This window comes from Canis lupus, chromosome X (assembly GCF_011100685.1).
Source record: "Canis lupus familiaris isolate Mischka breed German Shepherd chromosome X, alternate assembly UU_Cfam_GSD_1.0, whole genome shotgun sequence".
Taxonomy (NCBI): domain Eukaryota; kingdom Metazoa; phylum Chordata; class Mammalia; order Carnivora; family Canidae; genus Canis; species Canis lupus.
The window spans coordinates 80,787,138-80,802,557 of NC_049260.1; the positions used below are offsets into that span (position 1 = coordinate 80,787,138).

Genomic DNA, 15,420 nt, shown 5'->3' on the forward strand with positions numbered 1-15,420 from the left:
ATATGGCATTTGTCTTTAACTTATTTCACTTAGCATAATACATTCTACCTCTATCCATGTCATTGAAAATGGCAATATTTCATTCTTTTTGGTGGCTGAGTAATATTCCATCATATATATGTACCACATCTTCTACATATTTGTTCTTTATGTCTATTTATTTCACTTAGCATGTTTTCAAGGTTCAGGCATGTTGTGCATATCAGAACTTCATTCCAAAAAGGAGTAAAATATGGTCGAATAATATTCACACATACATATATATGCCAATATAAATGTGTGTATATATATTATACATGCCACATTTTGTTAATCAATTTGTCTTTTGGTGGACACTTGTTTCCACCTTTTAACTGTTGTGAATAGTGCTGCTATGAACACTGGCGAACAGGTATTTGTTTAGGTCCCTGTTTTTTATTCTTTTGAGTATGTACCTAGAAGTAGAATTACTGGGTCATATGATAATTCTTTGTTAAATTTTGAGAAACTGCCAAACTATTTTCTGTAGCAGTTGCAGCATTTTACATTCTCATGAGGAATGTATGAGGGTTCTAAGTTCTCTAAGTCCTTGCCAAAACTTCTTTTTTTCTTTTTTTGTTTTATACCCATTCTGGTCAGTGAGAAGTGCTATATCATTGTCATTTTGATTTGTATTTCCCTAATGACTAATAATGTTGAACATCTTTTCAAGGGCTTTTTAGGCATTTATATGTCTTCATTAAAGAGACATTCATTGACTTCCTTTGCTTGTTTTTTAATTCAGTTGTTTGTCTTTTTGTTGTTGGATTTGGGGAGTTATTCTGCATATTAAATCCCTATCAGATATATGATTTGCAAATGTTGTCTTCCATTTTATAGGTTTCCTTTTCATTTCCCTGGTAATGTCCTTTGATGCACAAATAGGGTGGGGTTTTTTGCACATATCAATGTTTACTTATGACAATTAAACAATAAAATAGTGACAGAATAAAAATTCCTAAACTTCTGTAATAAGAGACATTTGAATCCATTATCCACATTGGCACCAAAGCAATCTTTTCAAAACACTATAACCAGTTCATATTTCTTGCTTAAAACATTTCACGAGGGGACGCCTGGGTGGCTCAGTGGTTGGGCGTCTGCCTTCAGTTCAGGGTGTGATCCCAGTGTCCCGGAATCGAGTCCCGCCTCGGGCTCCCTGCATGGAGCCTGCTTCTCCCTCTGCCTGTGTCTCTGCCTCTGTGTGTGTGTGTGTGTGTGTGTGTGTGTGTGTGTGTGTGTGTCTCATGAATAAATAAATAAAATCTTAAAAAAAAACACATTTCACGAGCTTCCTACAATTTGTAAAATAAAGTCCAGCTCATCAGCAAGGTAAAATACATCCTTCTTGGTTTACTCTTACTTATTTTAATGAAGTATAATTTGTCAGGTTTTCTTTCTTTACATACTTTATCAATGCTTCATTAAATATTTCTTTCAACCTCATGATTTTAATGTCATATCTAATATTCCATTGTCAAATCTAAGATCACGAAGATGTACTCCTGTTTACTTCTATGTGTTTTATGGTTTTAGCTTGTATATTCAGGTTGTTGGTCCTAAATATAAGAATATAACCTAAATATGTTGTTTTGAGTTAATTTCCTATATAGTGTGAAACAGAGATCCAGCTTTATTCTTTGGTATGTGGAAATTTAGTTGTCTCTATCCTACTTGTTGAAAAGAGTATTCTTTCTCCATTGAATTGACTTGGTACCCTCATTGAAAATCAAATGAACATAGATGTATGTGTTTCTTCCTGTGCTCTCTCATTTCTTTTCCATTGTTCTACAAGTATGTCCCTCTGCCAACCAAGATCACGGTATTTTGATTATTGTAGCTTTGTATTAAGTTTTAAAATTGGGATGTGGGATCCCTGGGTGGCGCAGCGGTTTGGTGCCTGCCTTTGGCCCAGGGCGCGATCCTGGAGACCCGGGATCAAGTCCCACATCAGGCTCCCGGTGCATGGATCCTGCTTCTCCCTCTGCCTATGTCTCTGCCTCTCTCTCTCTCTCTGTGTGTGACTATCATAAATAAATAAAAATTTAATAAATAAATAAATAAATAAATAAATAAATAAATAAATAAAATAAAATTGGGATGTGTGAGTCCTTCGACTTTGTTTTTTTTCTTTTTATTACAGATTGTTTTAGCATTCAGGACTCCTTGTAATTCCATATGAATTTAAGGATCAGTTTTTACCATTTCTACAAATTAGGCTTTTGAAATTTTGATAGTGATTGTGTTGAATATGTAGATCACTTCAAACAGTATCGATATCTTAATAATATTAAGGTTTCCAGGCCATGAACATGTGATATCGTTCTTTTCATTTAGGTATTCTTTACTTTATTTCAGCAATATTTTATAGTTTTTAGTACACAAGTCTTTTACCTTATTGCTCAAACTTATTCCTAGATATTTTATTCTTTTAGTAGCTATTATAATTGGAATTGCTTTCTTAATTTCCTATTCAGATTGTTTATTGTTGGTTTATAGAAAATCACCTGACTAATGAGTGTTGATCTTGTAACCTGCAAATACAGTGATTTGGTTTATTAGGCCTAGTTGCTTTCCTGCAGATTCTTGAAGATTTTGTATACATGGGATTATGTCATATGCATACAGAGGTCATTTTCTTTCTTTTTAATATGGATTCATTTTATTTCTTTTCTTATCGAATTTCTTTGAATAGAACTTATAGTAAAATGATGAATAGCAGTGGTGAAAATGGACATCCCCGTCTTGTTTCTGTACTTAGGAGGAAAGCTTTCAGTACTTTGTCATTGAGTATTGGTGTTCAATTTGCCAACATACAGAATAACACCCAGTGCTCATTGAGTATTATGTTAGCTGTGTAGTTTTTATAAAAGCCTATTATCATATTGAGGAAATTCCCCTGCACTGCTAGTTTTCTCGATTGTTTTTTTTTATAATGAACAGGTGTTGAATTTTGTCAGATGCCTTTTTTAAAAGTTTTTATTTAAATAATAGTTAACATACATTGTAATATTAGTTTCAGTTGTACAATACAGTGATTTAGCACTTCCACACAACACCTGATTCTCATCACAAGTGCACTCCTTAATACCTGTCTTATTTCACCCATCCCCTCCACCTCCCCTCTAATAGCCATTAGTTTGTTCTCCGTAGTTAAGAGTCTCTCTCAAGGTTTGCCTCTCACTCTTTTTTCCCCTTTGCTACTTTGTTTTGTTTCTTAAATTCCACATATGAGTGAAACCATATTGTATTTATATTTCTCTGACTAACTTATTTCTTTTAGGCTAATACTCTCTAGCTCCATGTCATTGCAAATAGCAAGATTTCATTCTTTTTAATGGTTGAGTAATACTCCATTGATATATAGATACACACACACCTTCCTTATGCATTCATCAGTCGATGGACACTTGGGCTGTTGCCATAATTTGGATATTGTAGATAATGCTGCTATAAATATCAGGGTACATGTAACCCTTTGAATTAGTATTTGTGTATTCTTTGGGTAAATACCTAGTAGTGCAATTGCTGGATCATAGGGTAGTTCTATTTTTAACTTTTTAAAATAAATTTATTTTTTATTGGTGTTCATTTTGTCAACATATAGAATAACACCCAGTGCTCATCCCGTCAAGTGCCCACCTCAGTGCCCATCACCCATTCACCCCCACCCCCCACCCACCTCCCCTTCCACCACCCCTAGTTTGTTTCCCAGAGTTAGGAGTCTTGCATGTTCTGTGTCCCTTTCTGATATTTCCCACTTATTTTTAACTTTTGAGGAACCTCCACACTGTTTTCCACAGTAGCTGTACCAGTTTGCATTCCCTCCAACAGTATAACAGGGTTCCCCTTTCTCCACATCATCATCAACATCTGTTGTTTCTTCTGTAATTGATTTTAACTGTTTCTACAGGTAAGAGGTGATATCTCATTGTGGTTTAAATTTCATTTTAAAAAAAGATTTATTTATTTATTCATGAGAGACACAGAGAGAGGCAGAGACAGGCAGAGAGAGAAGTAGGCTCCCATGAAGCAGGGAGCCCAATGTGAGAGTAGATCCCATGACCCCAGGATCACACCCTGAGCTAAAGGCAGACATTCACCCACTGAGCCACCCAGGAATCCCATGGTTTTAATTTCTAATTCCCTGATGATGAGTAATTCTGAGCATCTTTTCATGTCTGTTGGCTGTCTCTGTGTCTTCTTTGAAAAATGTTTATTTGTGTCTTTGCCCAATTTTTAATTGGATTAATCTTTTTGGGGTATTGAGTCGTATGAGTTCTTTATATATTTTGGATACTAACCCTTTATCAGATATGTCATTTACAAATATCTTCTCCCATTCCATAGGTTGCCTTTTGTTGGTTGTTTCCTTCATGGCGCAGAAGCTTTTTATTTTGATGAAGTCCCAATAGTTTATTTTTTCTTTTATTTCCCTTGCCTGTACAGTTGAGGTCAAAGAGGTTGCTACGTGTGTTCTCCTCTAGGATTCTTATGGTTTCAGATCTCATATTTAGGTCTTTAATCCATTTGGATTTATTTTTGTGTATGGTGTGAGAAAATAGTCCCGTTTCATTCTTTTGCACGTTCCTGTTCACTTTTCCCATTAGCATTTGTTAAAGAGACTGTCTTTTTCCAATTGGATATTCTTTCCTGATTTGTCAAAGATTAATTGACCATATAGTTGTGGGTTCATGCCTGGGTTTTCTATCCTGCTCTATTGATCTATGTGTCTATTTTTGTGTCCATACCATACTGTTTTGATCACTACAGCTTTGTAATATAAATTGAGGCCTGGAATTGTGATGCCTTCAGCTTTGCTCTTCTTTTTCAAGGTTGCTTTGGCAGTTCAGAATATTTGTGATTCCGTACAAATCTTAGGATTATTTTTTCTAGTTCTGTGAAAAATGAGGGTGGTATTTTGATAGGGATTGCATTAAATCTGTAGATTACTTGGATAGTATAGACATTTTAAATATATTTCGTCTTCTAATCCATGATCATGGAATGTCTTTCAATTTCTTTTTTCCTCTTTGGTTTATTTCATCAGTGTTTTATAGTTTTCAGAGTAGGTCTTTCACTTCTTTGGTTAGGTTTATTCCTATGTATCTTACTGTTTTGGTGCAATTACAAATGGAATTAATTCCTGATTTCTCTTTCTGCTGCTTCATTATTGGTGTATACAAATGCAACAAATTTCTGTATGTTGATTTTTTATCCTGCTAATTTACTTTACACATTTACTGAATGTGTTTATCAGTTCTTGTAGTTTTTTGGTGGAATCTTTCTGGATTTCCATATAGAGTATCATGTCATCTGAAAATAGTGAAAGTTTACTTCTTCCTTGCCAAATTGGATGCCTTTTATTTCTTTTTATTGTCTGATTGATGTGGCTAGGACATCCAACAGTATGTTAAATAACAGTGGTGAGAGTAGACCTGCCTCGTGCCTGGCCATAGAAGAAAAGCTCTGAGTTTTTACCATTGAAGATGATAGTTAGCTGTGAGTTTTTCATATATGGCCTGTATGATGTTAACATATGTTCCCTGTAAACCTACTTTGTGTTTTTAATATGCATGGTTGTTATACTTTGTCATATGCCGTTTTTCATATATTGAAAGGACTATACGGTTCTTCTCCTTTCTCTTATTAATGTGGTGTATCACTTTGAGTGATTTGTAAATAATGAGCCACCCTTGCAACCCAGAAATAAATCCCACTTGATCATGGAAATGATTTTTTAATGCACTGTTAGATTCAGTTTTCTAGTGTTTATTGAGAAGTTTTGCATCATGTTCATGAAGGATATTGACCTGTATCTCTCTTTTTTAGTGGAATCTTTATCTGGTTTCAGTATCAGGGTAATGTTGGCCTCATAGAATGAGTTTGGAAGTTTTCCTTCCTTTTCTATTTTTTTGGAATAGTTTGAGAAGAATAGGTATTAATTCTTCTTTGAATGTTTGGTAGAATTCACCTATGAACCCATCTGGTCCTAGACTTTTGTTTCTTGAGAGATTTTTTTTTAAATTTTCATTTATTTATGATAGTCACAGAGAGAGAGAGAGAGAGAGAGAGAGAGAGAGGCAGAGACATAGGCAGAGGGAGAAGCAGGCTCCATGCACCGGGAGCCCGACGTGGGATTCGATCCCGGGTCTCCAGGATCGTGCCCTGGGCCAAAGGCAGGCGCTAAACCGCTGCGCCACCCAGGGATCCCTCTTGAGAGATTTTTGATTATTGATTCAACTTTGCTGGTTATTGGTCTGTTCAGCTATTTCCTCCTGTTTTCATACTGATAGTTTATTTTTTAAAGATTTTATTTATTTATTTATTTATTTATTTATTTATTTATTCATGAGACACACACACACAAAGAGGCAGAGACACAGGCAGAGGGAGAAGAAGGCTCCTTGCAGGGAGCCCAATGTGGGACTTGATCCCAGGACCAGAATCACCCCTGAGCCAAAGGCAGACGCTCAACTGCTAAGCCACCCAGGCATCTCTGTATTGGTAGTTTATATGTTTGCATGAATGTATCCATTTCTTCCAGGTTGTGCAATTTGTTACAGTTTTTCATAGTATTCTCCTGTAATTATTTGTATTTTTGTGGTGTTATTTTTCCTTTCTCATTTGTGATTTTATTTGGGTCCTTTCTGTACTCTTTCTGATAAGTCTGGCTAGAGGTTTATCAGTTTTATTAATTTTTTCAATAAACCAACTCCTGGTTTCATTGATCTGTTCTACTGGGGTTTGTTTGTTTGTGTATCATTTATTTCTGCTCTAATCTTTATTATGTCCTTCCTTCTCCTGGCTTTAGGCTTAATTTGTTCTTTTTCTAGCTCCTTTAGGTGTAAGCTTAGGTTGTTGATTTGAGATTTTCCTTGCTTTTTGAAGTAGGCCTGTATTGCTATATAGTTCTCTCTTTGGATAGATTTTGCTATATTCCAGAGGCTTTGGACCATTGTGTTTTCATTTTCACTTGTTTTCCTGTATTTTTTTATTTCTTTTGTGATTTCCTGGTTGACTCATTCATTGTTTAGTATATGTTATTTAACCTCCATGTATTTGTGGTCTTTCCAAAATTTTATTGTGGAAATTCATAATGTTCATAATGTTGTGATCAAAAGCTTCATAATGTTGTGATCAAAAGAGGTACATGGTGGGGTGCCTGGGTGGCTCAGTGGTTGAGCGTCTGCCTTTGGCTCAAGGTGTGGTCCTGCAGTCCCAGGATCGAGCCCACATCAAGCTCCCCTTGAGGAACCTGCTTCTCCCTCTGCCTGTGTCTCTGCCTCTCTGTGTGTGTGTCTCTCATGAATAAATAGATAAAATCTTTTAAAAAAAAGAAATACATGGTATGATTTCAATCTTTTTGTATTTGTTGAGGCCTGATTTGTGGTCTAATATGTGATTTATTATGGAGAATGTCACATGTACACTTGAACAGAATGTGTATTCTGTTGTTTTAGGCTGGGATGTTCTGAATATATCTGTTAAGTCCAGTGTGTCATTCAAAGCCATTGTTTCCTTCTTGATTTTCTGTTTAGATAATTTGTTCACTGATGTAAGTGGGGTAATTAAAGTCTCCTTCTATTATCATATTATTATCAGTTCCTTTATTATTAATTGTTTCATATAGATGGGTGATCCCATGATGGGTGCATGTTTAGAATTGTTATGTCTTCTTGTTGTATTATCCCCTTTATTATGTACACTGCCCTTCTTCATTTCTTTTTACAATCTTTGGTTTAAAATCTAGTTTTTCTGAGATAAGTATGGCTACTCTATCTTTTGACATCCATTTGCATGATAAATGTTTCTTCATACCTTCACTTTCAATCTGCAAGTGTCTTTAGGTCTAAAATGAATCTCTTGTAGGCAGCATATAGGTGGGTTTTATTTTTTTATACATTCTGACACCCTATGTCTTTTGATTAGAGCACTTGGTGCATTTATATTCAGAACAACTTTTGACAATTACGTATTAAATGCCATCTTATTACTTGTTTTGTCATTGTTCCTGGAAATATCCTCTGTTCCTTTCTTGTATGTCACTTTTGATCTTTCCCTTCCACTCAGAGTCCCCTTTAATATTCTTTCAGCACTCATTTAGTGGTCCCAAACTCCTTTAGGTTTTGTTTGCCTGGGAAACTCTTTATTTCTCCTTCTATTCTGAAAGATAGCCTTACTGAATAGAGTAGTCTTGGCTGCAGATTTTTCCCATTCAGTACTTTGAATATATTATGCCAATCCCTTCTTGTTTGCCAAGTTTCAATTGAGAAATCTACAGCTAACCTTATGGGTTTTCCCTTGTAAGTTAAGGACTTTTTTTTATCTTGTTGCTTTTAAGATTTTTTTTCTGTATCACTATAATTTGCCAACTTAAGTATAATATGTCTTTTTTAAAAGATTTTATTTATCTATTCATGAGAGACAGAGACAGAGAGAGAGAGAGGCAGAGACATATGCAGATGCAGAAGGAGGCTCCACACAATAAGCCCAATGCACGACTCAATCCTGGACAGTAGGATCACCCCCTGAGCCGAAGGCAGACACTCAACCACTGAGCCACCCAGGCATCCCAAGTATAATATGTCTTTGTGTTGGCCTGCTTTTGTTGATTTTGATGGGTTTTCTTGTGCCTCCTGGATCTAGATGTCTGTTTCTTTCCCCAGATTAGGGAAGTTTTCAGGTATTACTTCTTTAAATAAATTTTCTTTCCCCTTTTCTCTCTCTTCTTCTGGGACTCCTATAATACAAATGTTAGTACATTTGACTGAGTCGCTGAGTCAGCGACTCTTCTCTCTTTTATTAAGCTTCATTATTTTCCATTACTTTGTCTTCAAGGTCACTAATTCATTCCTCTGCTTCTTCCAGCCTAATGCTCATTGCATCAAGCCTGTTTTCAATCTCATTTATTACATTCATCTCAGGTTGATTCTTTTTAAACTCTTTTTTTCCCTGTGGTAAGAGTATCACTGATGTCTTTTATTCTCTTCTCAAGCTCAGTGGGTGTTCTTATGATTGTTGTGTTAACTTTTCCATTAGGCATGTTACTTATATCTGTTTCACTTAGATCTCTGGCCATGGCCTTATCTTGTTCCATCATTTGGGGTAGATTACTCCATTTTGGCGTTTTATCTAAGTCTCTGCCTTCTCTGTGCATTAGAAAAGCCAGTCATGTCTCCTGCTCTCTCTTTAATGTGGCCTCTTCTCTCCCTTTAGTTGTGGAGTTTGTTCTATCAGTTTTCAGGTCTATTTCTGGGGTATTTAGGATGATTTTATGGTTGTCTAGATGTGTTCACGGGACAAGATGTGCCTAGGGTCCTCCTACTCAGCTGCCATCTTCTTCTAACTTTCTGGATTATTTGTCTTGCCAGAACTTACCAGAAGCCTTCCTGGTTTCTGATAATTTAAGCCATCCTAGGACAGAATGTCTGTTCAGCTAGGAAATGTGCTCCTCCACATTTGCCTTCTGACACAAGCTCTCAGATGCCTTGTTTGGCATCAAATAAGATGATTATAATCATCTTATATTTCCTTCATTCTATTCATATAATAAGTACTTCCTTCATTCTATTGATGTGATGTATTATATTTACTGATCTTTTTTGTTGAACTACCCCTCCATTTCTTGGCTAGATTGCACCTGGCCATAGTGTATAACCTTTAAAGAAGTTATTGGAATTGGTTTGCTAGTATTTTGTTGAGTATTTATGCATCTATATTAATAAGAGATGTTAGTGTTTTCTTTTCTAGTGATGTGTTTATCTGACCTTGGTATCAGGGTAATACTGGCCTCATAAAATGTGTTAGGAAGTGTTCTCTCATCTATTTTTTGGAAGATTTTGGAGATGGATTGGCATTAATTCTTTATTGTTTGATAGAACTCACCACTGAAGCCATCTGATGTTGGACTTCACATGTTTGGAGGATTTTTCAGTGCTCATTCAATCTCTTGTTATAGGTCTGTGGAGATTTTCTATTTTCTTCTTGAGTGAGTTTAGGTGATTTATTTCTAGGAATTTCTCTATTTCATCTAGGTTATCTAATTTGTTGGCATATGAATGTTCATAGTATTCTATTATAATACTTTCTATTTCTGTAATGAATCCCACTTTCATTACTGATGTTAATTATTTGTGTTTTCTCTCTTTTTGGGGGGAGTCAGTCTGGGTAAAGATGATCAATTCTGTTGATCTTTCAAAGGATGAACTTTTGGTTTCATAGATTCTATTATTTTTCTATTCTCCATTTAGTTTATGTCTATGTCTGCTTTAAGCATCATTTCCTTCTCTTGAGTTTAGTTTTCTATATTTCTCATTCCTCAAAGTATAATATTAGGTAGTTGAATTGAGGTCTTCTTTAATACTACCCTTTCAGCTATAAATTTCCCTCTGATAGCTATTTTCACTGTAGTCCATAAGTTTTATGTTGTATTTTTGTTTTCACTCATCTCAAGATATTTTATAATTTCTCTTGTGATTTCTTCTTGACCTGGATTTAAAGAAATCCACATTTGATGCAGGTTTGCCATGTAGCTTCTGCCCATCTTCAGGTCAGAGGTTAGAGCCATAATGGTAGGTAACCCAGACTGTATACACATACATAAACATGTGCAGACATATATACACACACAGAAAAGTATATTGTTTAATTTCCACATATTTATGAATTCCTCAGTTTTCCTTCAATTATTAACTTCCATTTTCATCCCATTGTGGTCACAGAACATACTTTGTGTCGGCAAGGATATGGAGAAAAGGATCTTATGTGCTGTTGGTGGGAATGTAAATTATACATTGATATAGCCATTTAAAAAACAGTATACAGATCCTTTAAAGTACTGAAAATAGATCAGCCTACCATATGCTCTCTCTATATATATATAGATATAGATATAGATATAGATATAGATATAGATATAGATATAGATATAGATATAGTTATATCTGACTGAATATACATGTATATATATGACTGATATACATATATGACAGATAGATAGATGATAGATAGATAGATAGATAGATAGATAGATAGAGACATAGATATATCTCCAAAGGGAATAAAAACAGTATCATGGATATCTGTATTCCCATGTCTATTGCAGCATTATCACAGTAGTCAATATGGTAGCAACTTTCTTGTCCATCAACTGATGAATGGGAAAAAAAATTGATCTATTTGTCCGTCTGTGTATATATAATGGAATAGCATTCAGCCATAAAATAGAAGGAAATTTTGCTATTCTGACAATGCAGATAAACCTGGAGGACATTGTGCTAAGTGAAATAATCCACACATAGAAACACAAAGATTGTATGATCTTATTTGTATGTAGAATCTAAAAAAATAGTACTCAGAAAACCTGAGAGATTAGAGGGTGCCAGGAGCTGAGGATCGTGTGAAACAGAGAGAAGTTGGTCATTGCATACAAACTTGCAGTTATAAGATGAATAACTTCTAGGGAATCTAATGTACAACGCATAATGGTTATAGTTAATAGTACTATATTTAATACTTTAAATTTGCTAAGAGTAGACTTTACGTGTAACTGCAAAAAAGGTAACTATGAGGAAATAAATATTAATTAGCTTAATTATGGTAATCATTTCACAGTCTTTCTTTCTCTCTCTCTCTCTATATATATATATATAACTATCACATTGTACACTGTAAATATATACAAGTTTTGTCAGTTGTTACTCAATAAACATGAAAAAATAAAAACAAACAAGATACTTTGTATAGTTTCAGTCTTTATAAATTTATTGAGGCATATTTTGTGGCATGATACACAGTTTATCCTGGTGATATTTCATGTGGTTTTGATAAGAATGTGTATTACATTGTTGTTGAATAAAGTGTTCCATATATGTTATAGTTTTATAATGTTCACACCTGTCTTTCCTTATTCCCCTTCTGTTTAGATATTCATCCATTATTCAAACTGCCGTATTGAATTCACTCACTATTATCATAGAACTGTTTCTTCTTTTAGTTCTGTAAAAGTGTTTTTCCACATAATTTGGGACTGTGTTTTTAGGTGCAAATTAATTTGTAGTCGTTATATCTTTTTGATAAATAGACTCTTATCAGCATATAACATTCTTCCTTCTCTCTTGTAACAGTTTTTTTTCTTTAATTCTGCTTTGATATTAGTATGGCCCTCCAGCTCCCTTTTGGTTACTATTTGCATAAAGCAGATTTTTTCTATTGTTTTACTTTCAATTTACTTATGTCTTTGAATGTCTTATAGAAAGGATCTATTTTTTAAAAAAAGAAAGCATCTATTTGCCTGTTTTCCCACTTGCCAATCTCTGCCTTTTGTAGAATTTAATCCACTTATATTTAATCTAATTATTGATGCAAAAGGACATATTTCTGCCATTTGTTGTTTTCTGTTTCTCTTATACCTTTGTTGCCCTTTGTTTCCTCTGTTACTGCTTTCTTTTTTGTTCAGTAGATTTTTTTTTTATGACTGGTTTGATTTCCTTCACATTTATTTTTGTATATATTTTTAGTTATTATATTTGTGGTTGCCATGAGGGTTAAATTTTACATCATAAATTTATAACAATGTAGTTTAAATTGATACCAACTTAAGTTCAAAAGCATATAAAAATTGTGCTCCTATACAGCTCTCACATTCCCCCATTTATGTTCTTGTTATTTCAGATTACATCTGTATACATTGTGTGCTCTATAACATGGATTTATAATCATTTTGTATATTGTTTTATAGGTATTTGTTTTTATGTAGAAAATAAAAAGTAGAGATACAGACTAAAAATACAATTATCTTGGCTTTTATATTGGCCCATGTAGTTATTTTTAATAGAAATCTTTATTTCTAAATGAAGCAAGTTACTGCCTAACGACCTTTCATATCAATTTGAAGGACTGCTGTTAACATTTCTTATAGGGTAGATAGATCTAGTGGTAATAAACACCTCCAGCTTCTGTTAATTTTCTAATGTCTTAATTTCTCCCTCATTTTTGAAGGACAGTTTTGCTGGATATAGAATCGTATGCTTACACTTTTTTGTTTTCCTTAGCAATTTAGATATATCATCCACTGCCTTTGTTTTCTTTGGATATAGAATCTTTGGTTGATGGGTTTTTTTCCAATACTTTGAGAGATTCACACAAGAAAGGTTATAACCAAACTGATGAGAAGCAAAAAAAAGAGGCACCATGAAAGTAGCAAGAAAAAAGTGACTCCTCATGAGTAAGGAAGTCTCGTTAAGATTAATGGCAGATTTCTCATCAGAAACCACAAAGCTAAAAGTCAGTGGGATTTCAAATTTAGTTTTTCCTACTTGGAATTTGTTGAGCTTTATGGATGTGTACATTCATAACTTTCATCCGATTTGGGGATATTTTTTGCCATTATTTTTGTTCTTTTTCTCTCATCTCCTTCAGAGACTTGTATAATGTGAATATTGATCTGGTTGATGGTGTCCAACCAGTCCCTTACACTCTACTTTTCATTCTTTTCTTTCATTCTGCTCCTCAAACTAGATAATTTCAATTGAAATACTTTCAGATTTGCTAATTATATCTTCTGCCTGCTCAAATCTTTTGACTCCTCTAGTGAATTTTTCATTTCAGTTATTGAGCTTTTCAGCTCTAGAATTTCTATTAGATTACTTTCTATAATTTCTTTATCTTTGTTGATATTCTCAATTTTTTCATACATTATTTTCCTGGTTTCTTTTAGATCTTTGCTCATGTTTTCCTCTCGCCCTTTGAACATACTTAAGATAGTTGTTTTATTTTTTTAGTTTTTTAAAATATTTTATTTATTCACTCATGAGAGACACACAGAGAGAGGGAGAGAGAGGCAGAGACACAGGCAGAGGGAGGGAGCCCGATGTGGGACTCAATCCCGGGTCTCCAGGATCATGCCCTGGACTGAAGGTGGCACTAAACCGCTGAGCCACCGGGGCTGCCCAAGATAGTTGTTTTAAAGTGTTTGTCTCAAACATCCAAAGTTCAGACTTCTTCAGAGACTGTTTCTATCAATTTATTTTGTTCCTTTGAAAGGACCATACTTTCCTATTTGTATAATTTTGATTTCTTTGCAAAAACTAGAAATAAAAATATTAAAATATGGTAACTGGAAATTCTCCTCCTCGGGATTTGCCAGGGTTTTTAATTTTTTAAATATTTTATTTATTTAAGAGACACAGAGAGAGTGAGCAAGAGAGAGAGCACAAGCAAGGTGAGAGGCAGAAGGAGAAGCAGGCTCCTCACTGAGCAGGGAGCCCAATGTAGGGCTTGATCCCAGGACCCTGAGATCATGACCTGAGCTAAAGGCAGACATTTAACCCAATGAGCCACCCAAGTACCCCAGGGCTTTTAATTTTTTAAGTTGTAGTAGTCCATTTGTCTAGTGACATTTCCCAGAATTTTTTCAGGCTGTTTCTTGTTGCATGTGATCATTGAAATTTCTTTTACTTAGCATGTATTAAGTTATTTTTTTGGCAAGTGTTTCTTTAAATAACAGGAACTGATAACTGAGATACTAGCCCTTCCAATCTTTGCAGACTGGCTCTATATTTAGGCTCTCCTTCAATACTTAGATAGACTTCTTACACCTAGCCTAGGAATCAGCCCAGGGAGAAATGTTACGATCTCAGGTTTTTCTTGCATATGCATCTTACCCTGAGTGTGCACTTGGCTTTCTAAATTTCCAAAGATACAGGAATGCTTTTGAATACATCAATTTCTCAACAGAACTTTTGCCCCTGGCTTTTCCTGTCTGGCCTTAGGGCATTTATGTCTCAACTGTAATCTAATGCCCCAGATGTCTTTGGGTTGTTTGTCTACCTTCTAATGTTTTGCAGCAACGACCAATGCTATTCCAGCCTGCTTGAGTTCCAAATGAGGTGGAACAGAGACAGGAGTCTTGTATCAGTCCTTTAGAAAACTTCCAGAGAGGTTAGAACAGACCTCCACAAAAATTTGTGAATAGTATCTGCTCTGCTCCCTCTAGAACCTAGAACTAGGGTCCCATACTAGGAATGCAGGTTGCCTTCTTCAAAGGCAACCTTGCTGGGGAGAGGGGGGACAAAGGCAAGTAAAAATGCCGTAAAGTTTTCCTACTTCTTGATTCAGCCTTCGCTTTGTTGCTGTAAACTTTGAATTGTTTCTAGATTTCTGACAAGGAGGTCATTTCCGACAGTTTCTGCATATCTTTTAATGTTTCTGGGGGGGTGGGGGATGGGAGCTTTCAGTTGCCTATTCTACCATTTTGGCCAAATCATAAAGTTTTGTTGTTTCTTGATATTGTTGGTGGCTGCTGATAATAAATGCTTAGGTCCATTAATTCATAAGACACTGCAAATTGGTCATGACCTAATTCTATCATTCCTTCTTCATTTAGTAGCTGAAACACCT

General features: G+C 35.0%; 1 protein-coding gene across 2 annotated transcripts in view; it reads left to right on the top strand.

Annotated features, from left to right (window-relative positions):
- Positions 1-15,420, top strand: part of RADX (RPA1 related single stranded DNA binding protein, X-linked) — an 88,447-nt gene that overhangs the window by 46,315 nt on the left and 26,712 nt on the right. The gene's annotated exons all lie outside the window — the stretch shown is intronic.